This window comes from Manis pentadactyla, chromosome 5, assembly GCF_030020395.1.
Source record: "Manis pentadactyla isolate mManPen7 chromosome 5, mManPen7.hap1, whole genome shotgun sequence".
In the NCBI taxonomy this organism is placed as follows: domain Eukaryota; kingdom Metazoa; phylum Chordata; class Mammalia; order Pholidota; family Manidae; genus Manis; species Manis pentadactyla.
This window is the reverse complement of record NC_080023.1, coordinates 155,078,167-155,088,712: the sequence shown is the minus strand read 5'-3', so window position 1 is coordinate 155,088,712 and position 10,546 is coordinate 155,078,167.

Below are 10,546 nucleotides of genomic sequence, written 5' to 3'. Positions count from 1 at the left end.
ATTGACATTGACTCGAGGGCATGCATCAAAATTCCCAGGAAATGAGCAACCCCTCTGTGCCAACCCTGGCCAAACATGATGCATAGGCAGGATGACAGAGGCACTACTCTTTCCTAATTGGGGACATAGAAAAATAAGCAATATATGGACAATGCAATATTTTGTGTTTGTTAGGGGAGCATAGTTGAGGGCTAAAGGCTTTTCTCTGGAATTAGGAAAGTTTCAGTCTCAGTGCCACAACTTACTAGCTGTGTATTCTTGGGCATGATACTTTTCCTCTATGAGCCTCAATTTTCTTATCTTTATAAAGGAGACAATATAGGGTTATCATAGAGATTAACTGAGATATTGATGCATATAGTTTGCTTGGATGGTGCTCAGCACATAGTAAGCTCTCGTTAAAGGGTAGCTAAGGTGCTGGTGGTAGTGATGTTAAAAGTTCCAGGGACATATGCTCTGGGCATTAATTCTTCCTAGGAGAGACGTTAAGAGAAGTTTTCACCAAGGGGGATACATTTGAGCTGGTTCTTGTAGAAATATTAGAATTTCAAAAGGCTGACTGGCAGAAGGGAAGGCTATTCCAGGCAGAAGAAAACAGCCAAAGAACAGCCAGTTGGAGAGGGAGTGTGATCTGTGTTTGGGGAATGCTTGGTGGGGCTGGAGAATATGGTAGCTGGAGAGGCTGGTGGGGGCAGGTATGTTGGTACAGAGCACCTCCATGCCCAGGCAAAAGGGTCCAGTTTTGCTGTAAAAGCTATAAAGAACCTTGAAGTGTGTTTTTTTCATTGCACCAAAACAAGAAAACACATTACATAAAATTTACCATCTTAACCGTTTTTAAGTGTACAGTTCAGTGGTATTAACTATATTCATACTGTTGTGCAAAAGAATTCTAAAACTTTCTCATCTTGCATAAGCAAAACCATACCTATCAAATAGCAACTCCATTAGTGCTGCTGCAAAGGATGATGGTGGCGGCGGTGGTGGTCGTGGTAGGCAACTCTTCTTGAGGGCTGACTTTCTGCTAGGCACTCTTCTAAGGGCTTCATAAGTATTAGTGCATTAGTGCATTGTATTCGCCTATATACCAACTATTATCCCCAGTCCACAGATGAGGAAATTAAGGCAAGTCATTTGCCTGAGGTCACAGTGCTAACAGGCAGAGCTGGAATTCAAATGCTGGCAGTCTGGCTCCAGACCATTCCCTGCCAAGCACTTAGGGAGCTTGGAGATAGCAGATTTCTGGGTCCAATCCAGATCTGCTGGTTTAGAGCCTTCAGTGTGGTCCCAGGCACCAATTGCCACGATGGTCCTGGGGCTAAAGGAAGGGGTTGAATCTGAAAGTAGTGGAGCCTGATTCTATCCCACTTTCCCTGAGCACTGATTTTCCTTGGTTCCGGGGGCGAGTGGCTCCTGTGGGGAGAACCTGGAAAGGGTATACAGGTCATTCCCACCCCCTCATACATAACCCGTAGGGAGCAGCCTTCAATATCCCAGCATCCCCAGTGCTCCAGAGAGGGTCCCTGCAGGGTATAAGGGAACATAAATGACAAACGATTCTAAGAAAAGACACTTAACCTTGCTAGTAACCCAGGAAGTGGGAAATAAAGCAACAAGATGCCCTGGAAGGTTCTCAAGAGGGGAGGGATGTGGTCACACACCTTCCTAATCAAACTCATCCCTGCTCCACTTGGAACTTGAATGCACCAGAGTACTCTCAAGAGGTAAATTATTCTTTTTTGGGGTAGTGAGGGTGCATACTATCACGACAGTATTAGAGCCACAAATATCTTAGCATTTGGTTATTTTTAAAAAGGGTAGCATACTGTCAAACCAGATACTAAAAACCAGTAATCTTTGAAACAGTTTTTTATCTAAGGAAGTTCAGAAACACTACTGTATGCACCAAGAATGACTCTCAGACACAGCAAGATGAGCAAAAGAAGCCAGTCACAAAAAACTAGATACCCGGTGGTTGCATTTATGTGAAATTCAAGAATGGACAAAAAGGGTCTATCGTGACAGAAGTCAAGATAATAGTTATCCATCTTACTATGCTGATGGACAGTGACTGTTATAGGGTATGTGATAGGGACTTGATAATAGGGGGGAATGTAGTAACCACAATGTTGTTCATGTGAAACCTCACCATAAGATTGTATATCAATGAGACCTTAATAAAATTAAAAAAAAAGATAATGGTTATCTTTGAAGAGTATTGACTGGGAGGGAACCTTCTGGAGGTCTGGAAATATCCTGTCTTGACCCAGGTGGAGGTACACAGAGTGGGTGTACAGAGAGTAAAGATTCACTGGGTTGTGTGTTTATAATGTATGCACTTTATTATGTACAACTTATACCTTAATACAAATATTTGGAAGAGTTACTGTTTGAAGATTATTCTTTCTTTCTGGTTATTCATGTCTTTCACTAGACAGTTCAGATGGTGACTCAGCACTGAGTGAGTACCTACAGTGTACACAGCCACTAATGTGAATCAAGTGGCAAAGGAAGGTTAGGGCTTCGCTTTCTACCCACAAGCTGCTGGCATATGGCTCTGGACTTAGAACAAGGATCAGAGCTAGAGGGAATACCCAGGGCCAAATGTGCTTGATGCCACTAAGACCCCCATTCTCACATGTGCCCCAAAAGAGCCAAGGCCTGGGCAGCCTGCTCCATCAGGTGACTGGACCAATCGGAAGGCTGCCAGATGCAAGAGGCCAGGATGGGCAGGGTCACTTTGAGATGGGAATAGGGGAATCACTAGTCAAGAGATGCCCTGGCCACAGGGACCTGTCTGGATCAAAGATAAGAATGGGTCAGGCCCACCAGGCAAGGGTGAGGCCAGAGCCACTAGGAAGGAGAGTTAGGAAGGACATCAGGTCAGGTTGGACAATAGCTCAGAAATAATAGGATTCTCACCTCCTGCTGGAACCCGTACCAGAAGGCCTGTCTCATAGTGGAGGCAGACAGCCAGATGAAAGATGTTCATCTAGCCCAGATAGAGACCAGAGATGTCCAATTCCTGCCCAAGGTCACACAGCAAATCAGGGACTGACCTGGGCCAAGACCCTACACATTATGTACCCTTTGGACTTCTCCCCACCACCCCAGCAATATCCCAAGATCATTTCTATTTCCCTTCTGAATGTTCCACCTTCTACAAACCCTGTGTGTTTAGCTTAAGAAAAAAAAGACTTATTTCTTGATTCTTTGACAACTTACATCATCTTGAAAGTAGAGGAAAAACCATCCCACACCACCCACTTTTAATACAGATCTTTGTCATACCGGGATGTATAAACAAACCAAAAGAGCGATAATTAGTTCTAAATTCAGGCAAGGTTTATGGAACGTGAACCGTTTGGCTAATTGGCTGGGGTGGTGCTATAAAGTGGTAATTAATTCGTTTTTTTCCTTAAAATGTTTTACTTAATTAAGGGAGATGCTGATTTATGTATATCCATCCCCTGGGGAGGGTTTGTAAGGCAAGAGAAAAGTCCAACTGCCTTCTTGCTATGTTTCTCATCGAATTGTTTCATTACATTCAGATACACTTTTGCAAAACTGATTGTGACAGATCCTGGAGTTATGAGCTCATAAATACTGGGGGGGAAAGCTGGAGACATACACTTAATGGGAAATGTTCTCATAATCAAAAGAATATTTCAAGCTGTGACAATGCAGGCCAAGGAGGGAGAGGGAGTCACTTTTTCTTCAAAGAATAATGGGATGCGGAAACCAGCCCAGCACCTGCAGCTTGGTCTCCTTCTGAGTCAGCAGGGCTCCTGAATCTCAGCTTACAGAGGATGCAAGTCAGGAGGACTGAGAGCTAGGCCTGGATCCACCATATTTGAGCTGACAGTAACTTCAGTTTGTTCCTTCATTTATTCAACAAATATTTGCTGAGCACCTACTGTGTGCCAGGCACTGTGCTACATGCTGGGCATACAGGAGTGAACAAGTCAGGCTTGTTTCCTACCTTCGTGGAACTTGGAGACTAATGGGAGAAAAATAATATAAACAAATATAGAATAAACAGCTGATAAGCATACGCCTACACTACAATTTAGCAATTGGACTCTCAGGCATATCTCCAAGGGAAATGAGCACATATTTGCCAAAATATATGCATAAAAATATTTACAGCAGTGTTATTTAATAGCTCCATATCAGGAACCACCATTGTGTCCATCATCAGAAGAAAAATAAGTTGTGGTATATTTAAATAATGGAATACTATATAGCAATAGAAAAGAACAAACTGCTGTTGCAAGCATCCACATGCAGGACATGAACCTGACAGACAGTGATGAATGAAAGAACTTGGACAGAAAGTGTGAGAACCATATGATCCCATTCATATAAAGTTCAAAAGAAGGCAAAACAAATCTATAATAAATATGATAGAAATCAGACTAATAGTTACCTTTAGGGGGAAGAGGCAGAAGGAGCTTTCTGGAGTGTTGGAAACATTCTGTATCCTGATATGGGTAGTAGCTTTACGTACACATATGCAAAAACTCATTGAGCTGCATACTTAAGATGTGTGCACCTCACCATATGCACATTACACTTCAACTAAAACCAAGTTTTAAAGGAGAGAATGAGAGAAGAGAAGAAAATTAAATAATAGTTCAAATAATTTCACATATTGATAAACTAGGTAACACAGAGAGTTACTTGAAGGTGGGAGTGGCAGTGTGGGCAATATTAGGTGGAGGAGCCAGAAAAGGGCCTTCTGCAGAGGTGGCTTAGATCTGACACTGGAATGTCAGAAGGAGGCTGCCCACATGAAAATCTGAGGAAAGACATTCCAGAGAGGGGAACCAGTAAGGGCAAAGGCCGTGAGATGGGGCATCCCGGCACATCTCAGGAACAGCGTGGGGACGATAATGGCTGGAGAGGGAGAGCAGTGGGAGAAGAAGCTGGAGGGGCTGGTCAAGAAGGACCCTATGGGTCATACAAGAGCTGAAATTTTATTCTAGGTGTGATGTGAGCCACTGGAGGGTTTAAGTAGAGGAATGACATGACTCAGTTGACCTGCTTTTAAAAACCAAGGCCACCCAAAATATATAAAGAGCTCACGCACCTCAACAAACAAAAAGCAAATAATCCAATTAAAAAATGGGCAGAGGAGCTGAACAGACACTTCTCCAAAGAAGAAATTCAGATGGCCAACAGACACATGAAAAGATGCTGCACATTGCTTGTCATCAGAGAAATGCAAATTAAAACCACAATGAGATATCACCTCACACCAGTAAGGATGGCCACCATCCAAAAGACAAACAACAACAAATGTTGGCAAGGTTGTGGAGAAAGGGGATCCCTCCTACACTGCTGGTGGGAATGTAAATTCGTTCAACCATTGTGGAAAGTGGTATGGAGGTTTCTCAAAAAGCTCAAACTAGAAATACCATTTGACCCAGGAATTCCACTTCTAGGAATTTACCCTAAGAATGCAGGAGCCCAGTTTCAAAAAGACAGGTGCACCCCTATGTTTATCACAGCACTATTTACAATAGCCAAGAAATGGAAGCAACCTAAGTGTCCATCAGTAGATGAATGGATAAAGAAGATGTGGTACATATACACAATGGAATACTATTCAGCCATAAGAAAAAACAGATCCTACCATTTGCAACAACATGGATGGAGCTGGAGGGTATTATGCTCAGTGAAATAAGCCAGGTGGAGAAAGACAAGTACCAAATGATTTCACTCATATGTGGAGTATAAGAACAAAGAAAAACTGAAGGAACAAAACAGCAGCAGAATCACAGAACCCAAGAATGGACTAATGGTTACCAAAGGGAAAGGGACTGGGGAGGGAGGGATTAGGGTGGGGGAAAAAGAAAGGGGGCCTTACGATTAGCATGTATAATGTGGGGGGGGCATGGGGAGGGCTGTGCAGCACAGAGAAGACAAGTAGTGATTCTACAGCATCTTACTATGCTGATGGAAGGTGACTGTAATGGGGTTTGTGGGGGGGACTTGGTGAAGGGGGGAGTCTAGTAACCATAATGTTCTTCATGTAATTGTAGATTAATGATAAAAAAAAAAAACAGGGCCACACACCTATTAGAATGAGAAAGGAAAAAAACAAAAATGCTGATAATACCAAACTGGGGGCATATCAAGCAACAGGAATGCACACAGTGCTGGTATAGCCACCCTGGAAAACACTTAGCTTCTTACAAAGTTAAACTTACACTTACCAAATGTTTAACTTTCTGGGTATTACACTTCAACTGAAACAAAGTTTTATCCAGAAATCCCACTCCTTGGTATTTACCCAAGTGAAATGAAAGTCTCTTAAACCAAAAACCCATATATGCAAGTGTTTATATCAGTCTTATTTATAATCATGAAAAATTGGAAACAATCCCAATGTCCCTCAGTTGAGGAATGATCAACAAACTGTGATATATCCATACAAAGGACTACTGTTCAGCAATGAGGAGGAACAAATGATTCATACCCACAACAGCTTGGATGAATCTCAAATGCACAGTGTTAAGTGAAAGAAGCCAGACACTAGAGGTTATCTATCCTGTGACCCCGTTTATAAGACATTCTGGAAAAGGCAAAACTATGGTGATGAAGAACAGATGCATGGTTGCCAGAGGTCCAGGGTGAGGGGAAGGCTTGACCGCAGGGGGCGGCATGAGGGAATGGATGAGGATAATGGAACTGACTTGTGTCTTGATTGTGGTGGTGGTTCCCAACTCTGCATTTTTCAAAACTCTTAGAACTCTACACCAAAAAGAAGGAATCTAACTGTATGCAAAGTTTTAAATAATTTTTTAAAGTAGGAAAATAAATAAAGTGGATTATACTTTCCTATTGAAACATAAAGACTATCTGAAAAGTTGAAGCTGAATTGATTTAGGGCGTCCAAGGGCGGGAGTCCAGGCCCTCCCAAGCATGAGCTGGGGAAAGTGTCACACACTCATACCTAGATTTGCAGCTGGACATTAAATTTTGCTAGAGCCACTGATCCCTTTCATAGGAGGACCATCTTAGAAGCAGACCCAAAGACATGGATTTTCACAGAAGTGGGTTGTTAAGGAAGTGCTCCTCAGAGAAGCTGGATGGAGGGTGCAGAAGGAAGCCAGGAAGGAGAAAAGGGCAAGCAAGAATGCACCTTCAGGTAGAGTCTCAGCCTCAGCCTGCCCCCACCTGGAGCTGAGGAATGTAAGTCATACCTCAGAGTTCGTACCTGGAGTCACCAGAACTGGGCTTTCATACTCCTGCAGCAGTTGGCCTAAGGCCAAGGGCCATGCTGGAGGAAGAACTCCCAGATAATTCTGGGTCCCTGCTTGTGCAGGTGAATGGTTCCAGTAACCCAAGAGCAATCCTCTGAGGAAAGCCTCACATGTGCACTGTCAAAAGAAAAGCACCCAGAAGCTGGAGATGGACATGTAGAAATGGGAAAAGGATGTGAGGGGGTCTGGGTGGGACACCAAGAATGTCCACTTGACAAGCTGCAGCTTCCACCAGATATTTTATCTCAAGGCTAAAAAGGGTCAAACCTAATAGGATGATGCTGGGATATAGTAGCCAAACAATCTGGGTTCTAATCCTGGACCAAACGAGCTGTGTCACCTTAGGTAAGTTACTTTCTGAGCTTCAGTTTTCTCATCTGTAAAATGGGGATGACAATCTCCTTCTCAGGGTTGTTATAAGAAAGCCTGAAAAGAGTCTAGCTTGGACTTTAATTCTATTTTTTCAAAAGTTTTTGTTCCTGGTACCATACTTTCAGAGGGACAAGAAATAAACTTGCTCCATGGGTAATGAAGCTGGTGAAAGCACCCCAAACCATTTCAGGTGTAATTTGGTTTATTCTTTGGAAATTAAAAAATAAAATCCACTTAGATCCTCCTCTCAAAATGTACCCCAAAATAAACTCCAGGTAGACTATAACTAATCAGCAATCAAACATCTAAAACATAAAAGAAAATAGACATGAATATTTATCCAGTGGGGAAAGACTTCCTAAATCCAAAAGCAGTAAAGGAAAAAAATCACAAAAATAAAGACAGATAGATTTGACTCATGAAAGTTAATCCACCTCTACAGAAACAATTCACAAATGAAACATAAACAACAAACTGGGGTAATAGTTGGCCACAGAAACATCCTTAATATATAGAGAGTCCTAACAAATCAACAAGTAAAACAGCAAGCTCCCAATAGATAAATGGACAAAGAGCACTGACAGTTACACCAGATTAAATACAAATGGCCAATAAACATGAGATGAAAAATGTTCAGTCCTACTAAAACCTTGGAGATATGAGGAAAATGAAAAATGTCGTTTTCATTTTTAGCCACCAAGTTAGCAAATATTTAAAATAATAATGTTGGAAAGGGTACAGGTAATGGACACTTTCATACAATGTTTGCATAAGTAAAAACTGGTTTTAAAAAAATGGATTGCTCTTACAAGTGTCTGCTCAGCATATTTTTCTGCCTTTGCCTCTGTCTTTCTTTGGGTACCTCAGTCCTAGATGCTACCCCTGGGATCTCTTCTGCTGTTATGTGAATGACAGGATAGAGGTAAACATTAAGATAAGAATTCTTTGTAAAAAATTGAAAACAATCATGAAACCTTAAAGAAGGACATTGCATACATTTTTATAGTCTGGCTATTGGCTTGATATAATGAGGTCAAAATGTTTCTCAATCTGCATTTATCATTTCATCAAAAATATTAACGTCAAAATGGGGGCTATCATCTCTAAAATGTCTATAACCCAGTAATTACACTTCTAGGATGTGATTCAAAGGAAATCATTTGATCATTTCAAATACAGTAAAAAGACTTTATATACAAAGTTTATTTTAATCTCAACTTTGTGATATAATAATAAAAAATTTAAAACAAACCAAATGTCTAACAATTGGGAATGATCGGTAAATTGCTCATACAGTGGTGTATTACACAATCATTAAAAGTAAAAATCATCTTTGCAAACAGGTTTAAATCATGGGTGCATCGCTAATCACCAGAGAAATGCAAATTAAAACCACAATGAGATACCACCTCACACCAGTTAGGATGGCCACCATCCAAAAGACAAACAACAACAAATGTTGGTGAAGATGTGGAGAAAGGGGAACCCTCCTACACTGCTGGTGGGAATGTAAATTAGTTCAACCATTATGGAAAGCAGTACGGAGGTTCCTCAAAAACTCAAAATAGAAATACCATTTGACCTGGGAATTCCACTCCTAGGAATTTACCCTAAGAATGCAGGAGCCCAGTTTCAAAAAAATATATGCACCCCTATGTTTATCGCAGCACTATTTACAATAGCCAAGAAATGGAAGCAACCTAAGTGTCCATCAGTAGATGAATGGATAAAGAAGATGTGGTACATATACACAATGGAATATTATTCAGCCATAAGAAGAAAACAAATCCTACCATTTGCAACAACAGGGATGGAACGAGAGGGTATTATGCTCAGTGAAATAAGCCAGGTGGAGAAAGACAAGTATCAAATGATTTCACTCATATGTGGAGTATAAGAACAAAGGAAAACTGAAGGAACAAAACAGCAGCAGAATCACAGAACCCAAGAATGGACCAAGAGTTACCAAAGGGAAAGGGACTGGGGAGGATGGGTGGGAGGGGAGGGATAAGGGGAAAAAGGGGCATTACAATTAGCACACATAATGTGAGGCTGGGGGGCATGGGGAAAGCAGTATAGCAGAGAGAAGACAAGTGACTCTCTAGCATCTTACTATGCTGATGGACAGTGACTGTAATGGGGTATGTGGTGGGGACTTGATAATGGGGGAAATCTAGTAACCACAATGTTGCTCATGTAATTGTATATTAATGATACCAAATTAAAAAAATCACATGGGGAAATATTCCTGTAATAATTTTAAGTGGGGAAAAAAAGGCAGGGCACCAAACTGTATGTTCACTATACACTCAGTTATGGGGAAAAATGAGTAGGAAAGACAGAAGTAAAAGTTAATGGTTGCTGTTTCTAAGAGGTGAGATTATGGGTAGTTTTTATCTTCTTTCTACTTTGCTATAAATTTCCTAAATTATCCACAGCACAAATGGATTATTTTTCTACTTTAAAAAGGGCACATTTTAAAAAGAGAATTTTAAAAAAGAAATGACATAAATACCTTGTCCTATATGGAACAATTTATCCTGGTGATGTTGGAGACATGGGAGGAGTAGATCACTTCTGGATGTTTCCAGGGACAGACCCAGGACTGAGCGCGGGAGCCTCAGAGGGAAAGATGATAGCTGAGCATCAGGAAGAACTTCAGTGTGAACAGAGCTGTCCTCTGGTGGAGCAGACTGTCTCAGGAGGAAGGGAGCTCCTTATGGCTAAGAGTACTGGGGCGAAGACCGGATGATTCCTTGTTAATGGTGTCTCATGATGACAATGGTATTGGTGTCTATGACAATGGTATCCTAGAAGAGATTCAAGTGTCTGAAGGAGGATTAGAATAGTTGAATGCTCCAGCCTGAGAAGCTAGAGAAGTGTGAGTAGTAGAATCAATCCAT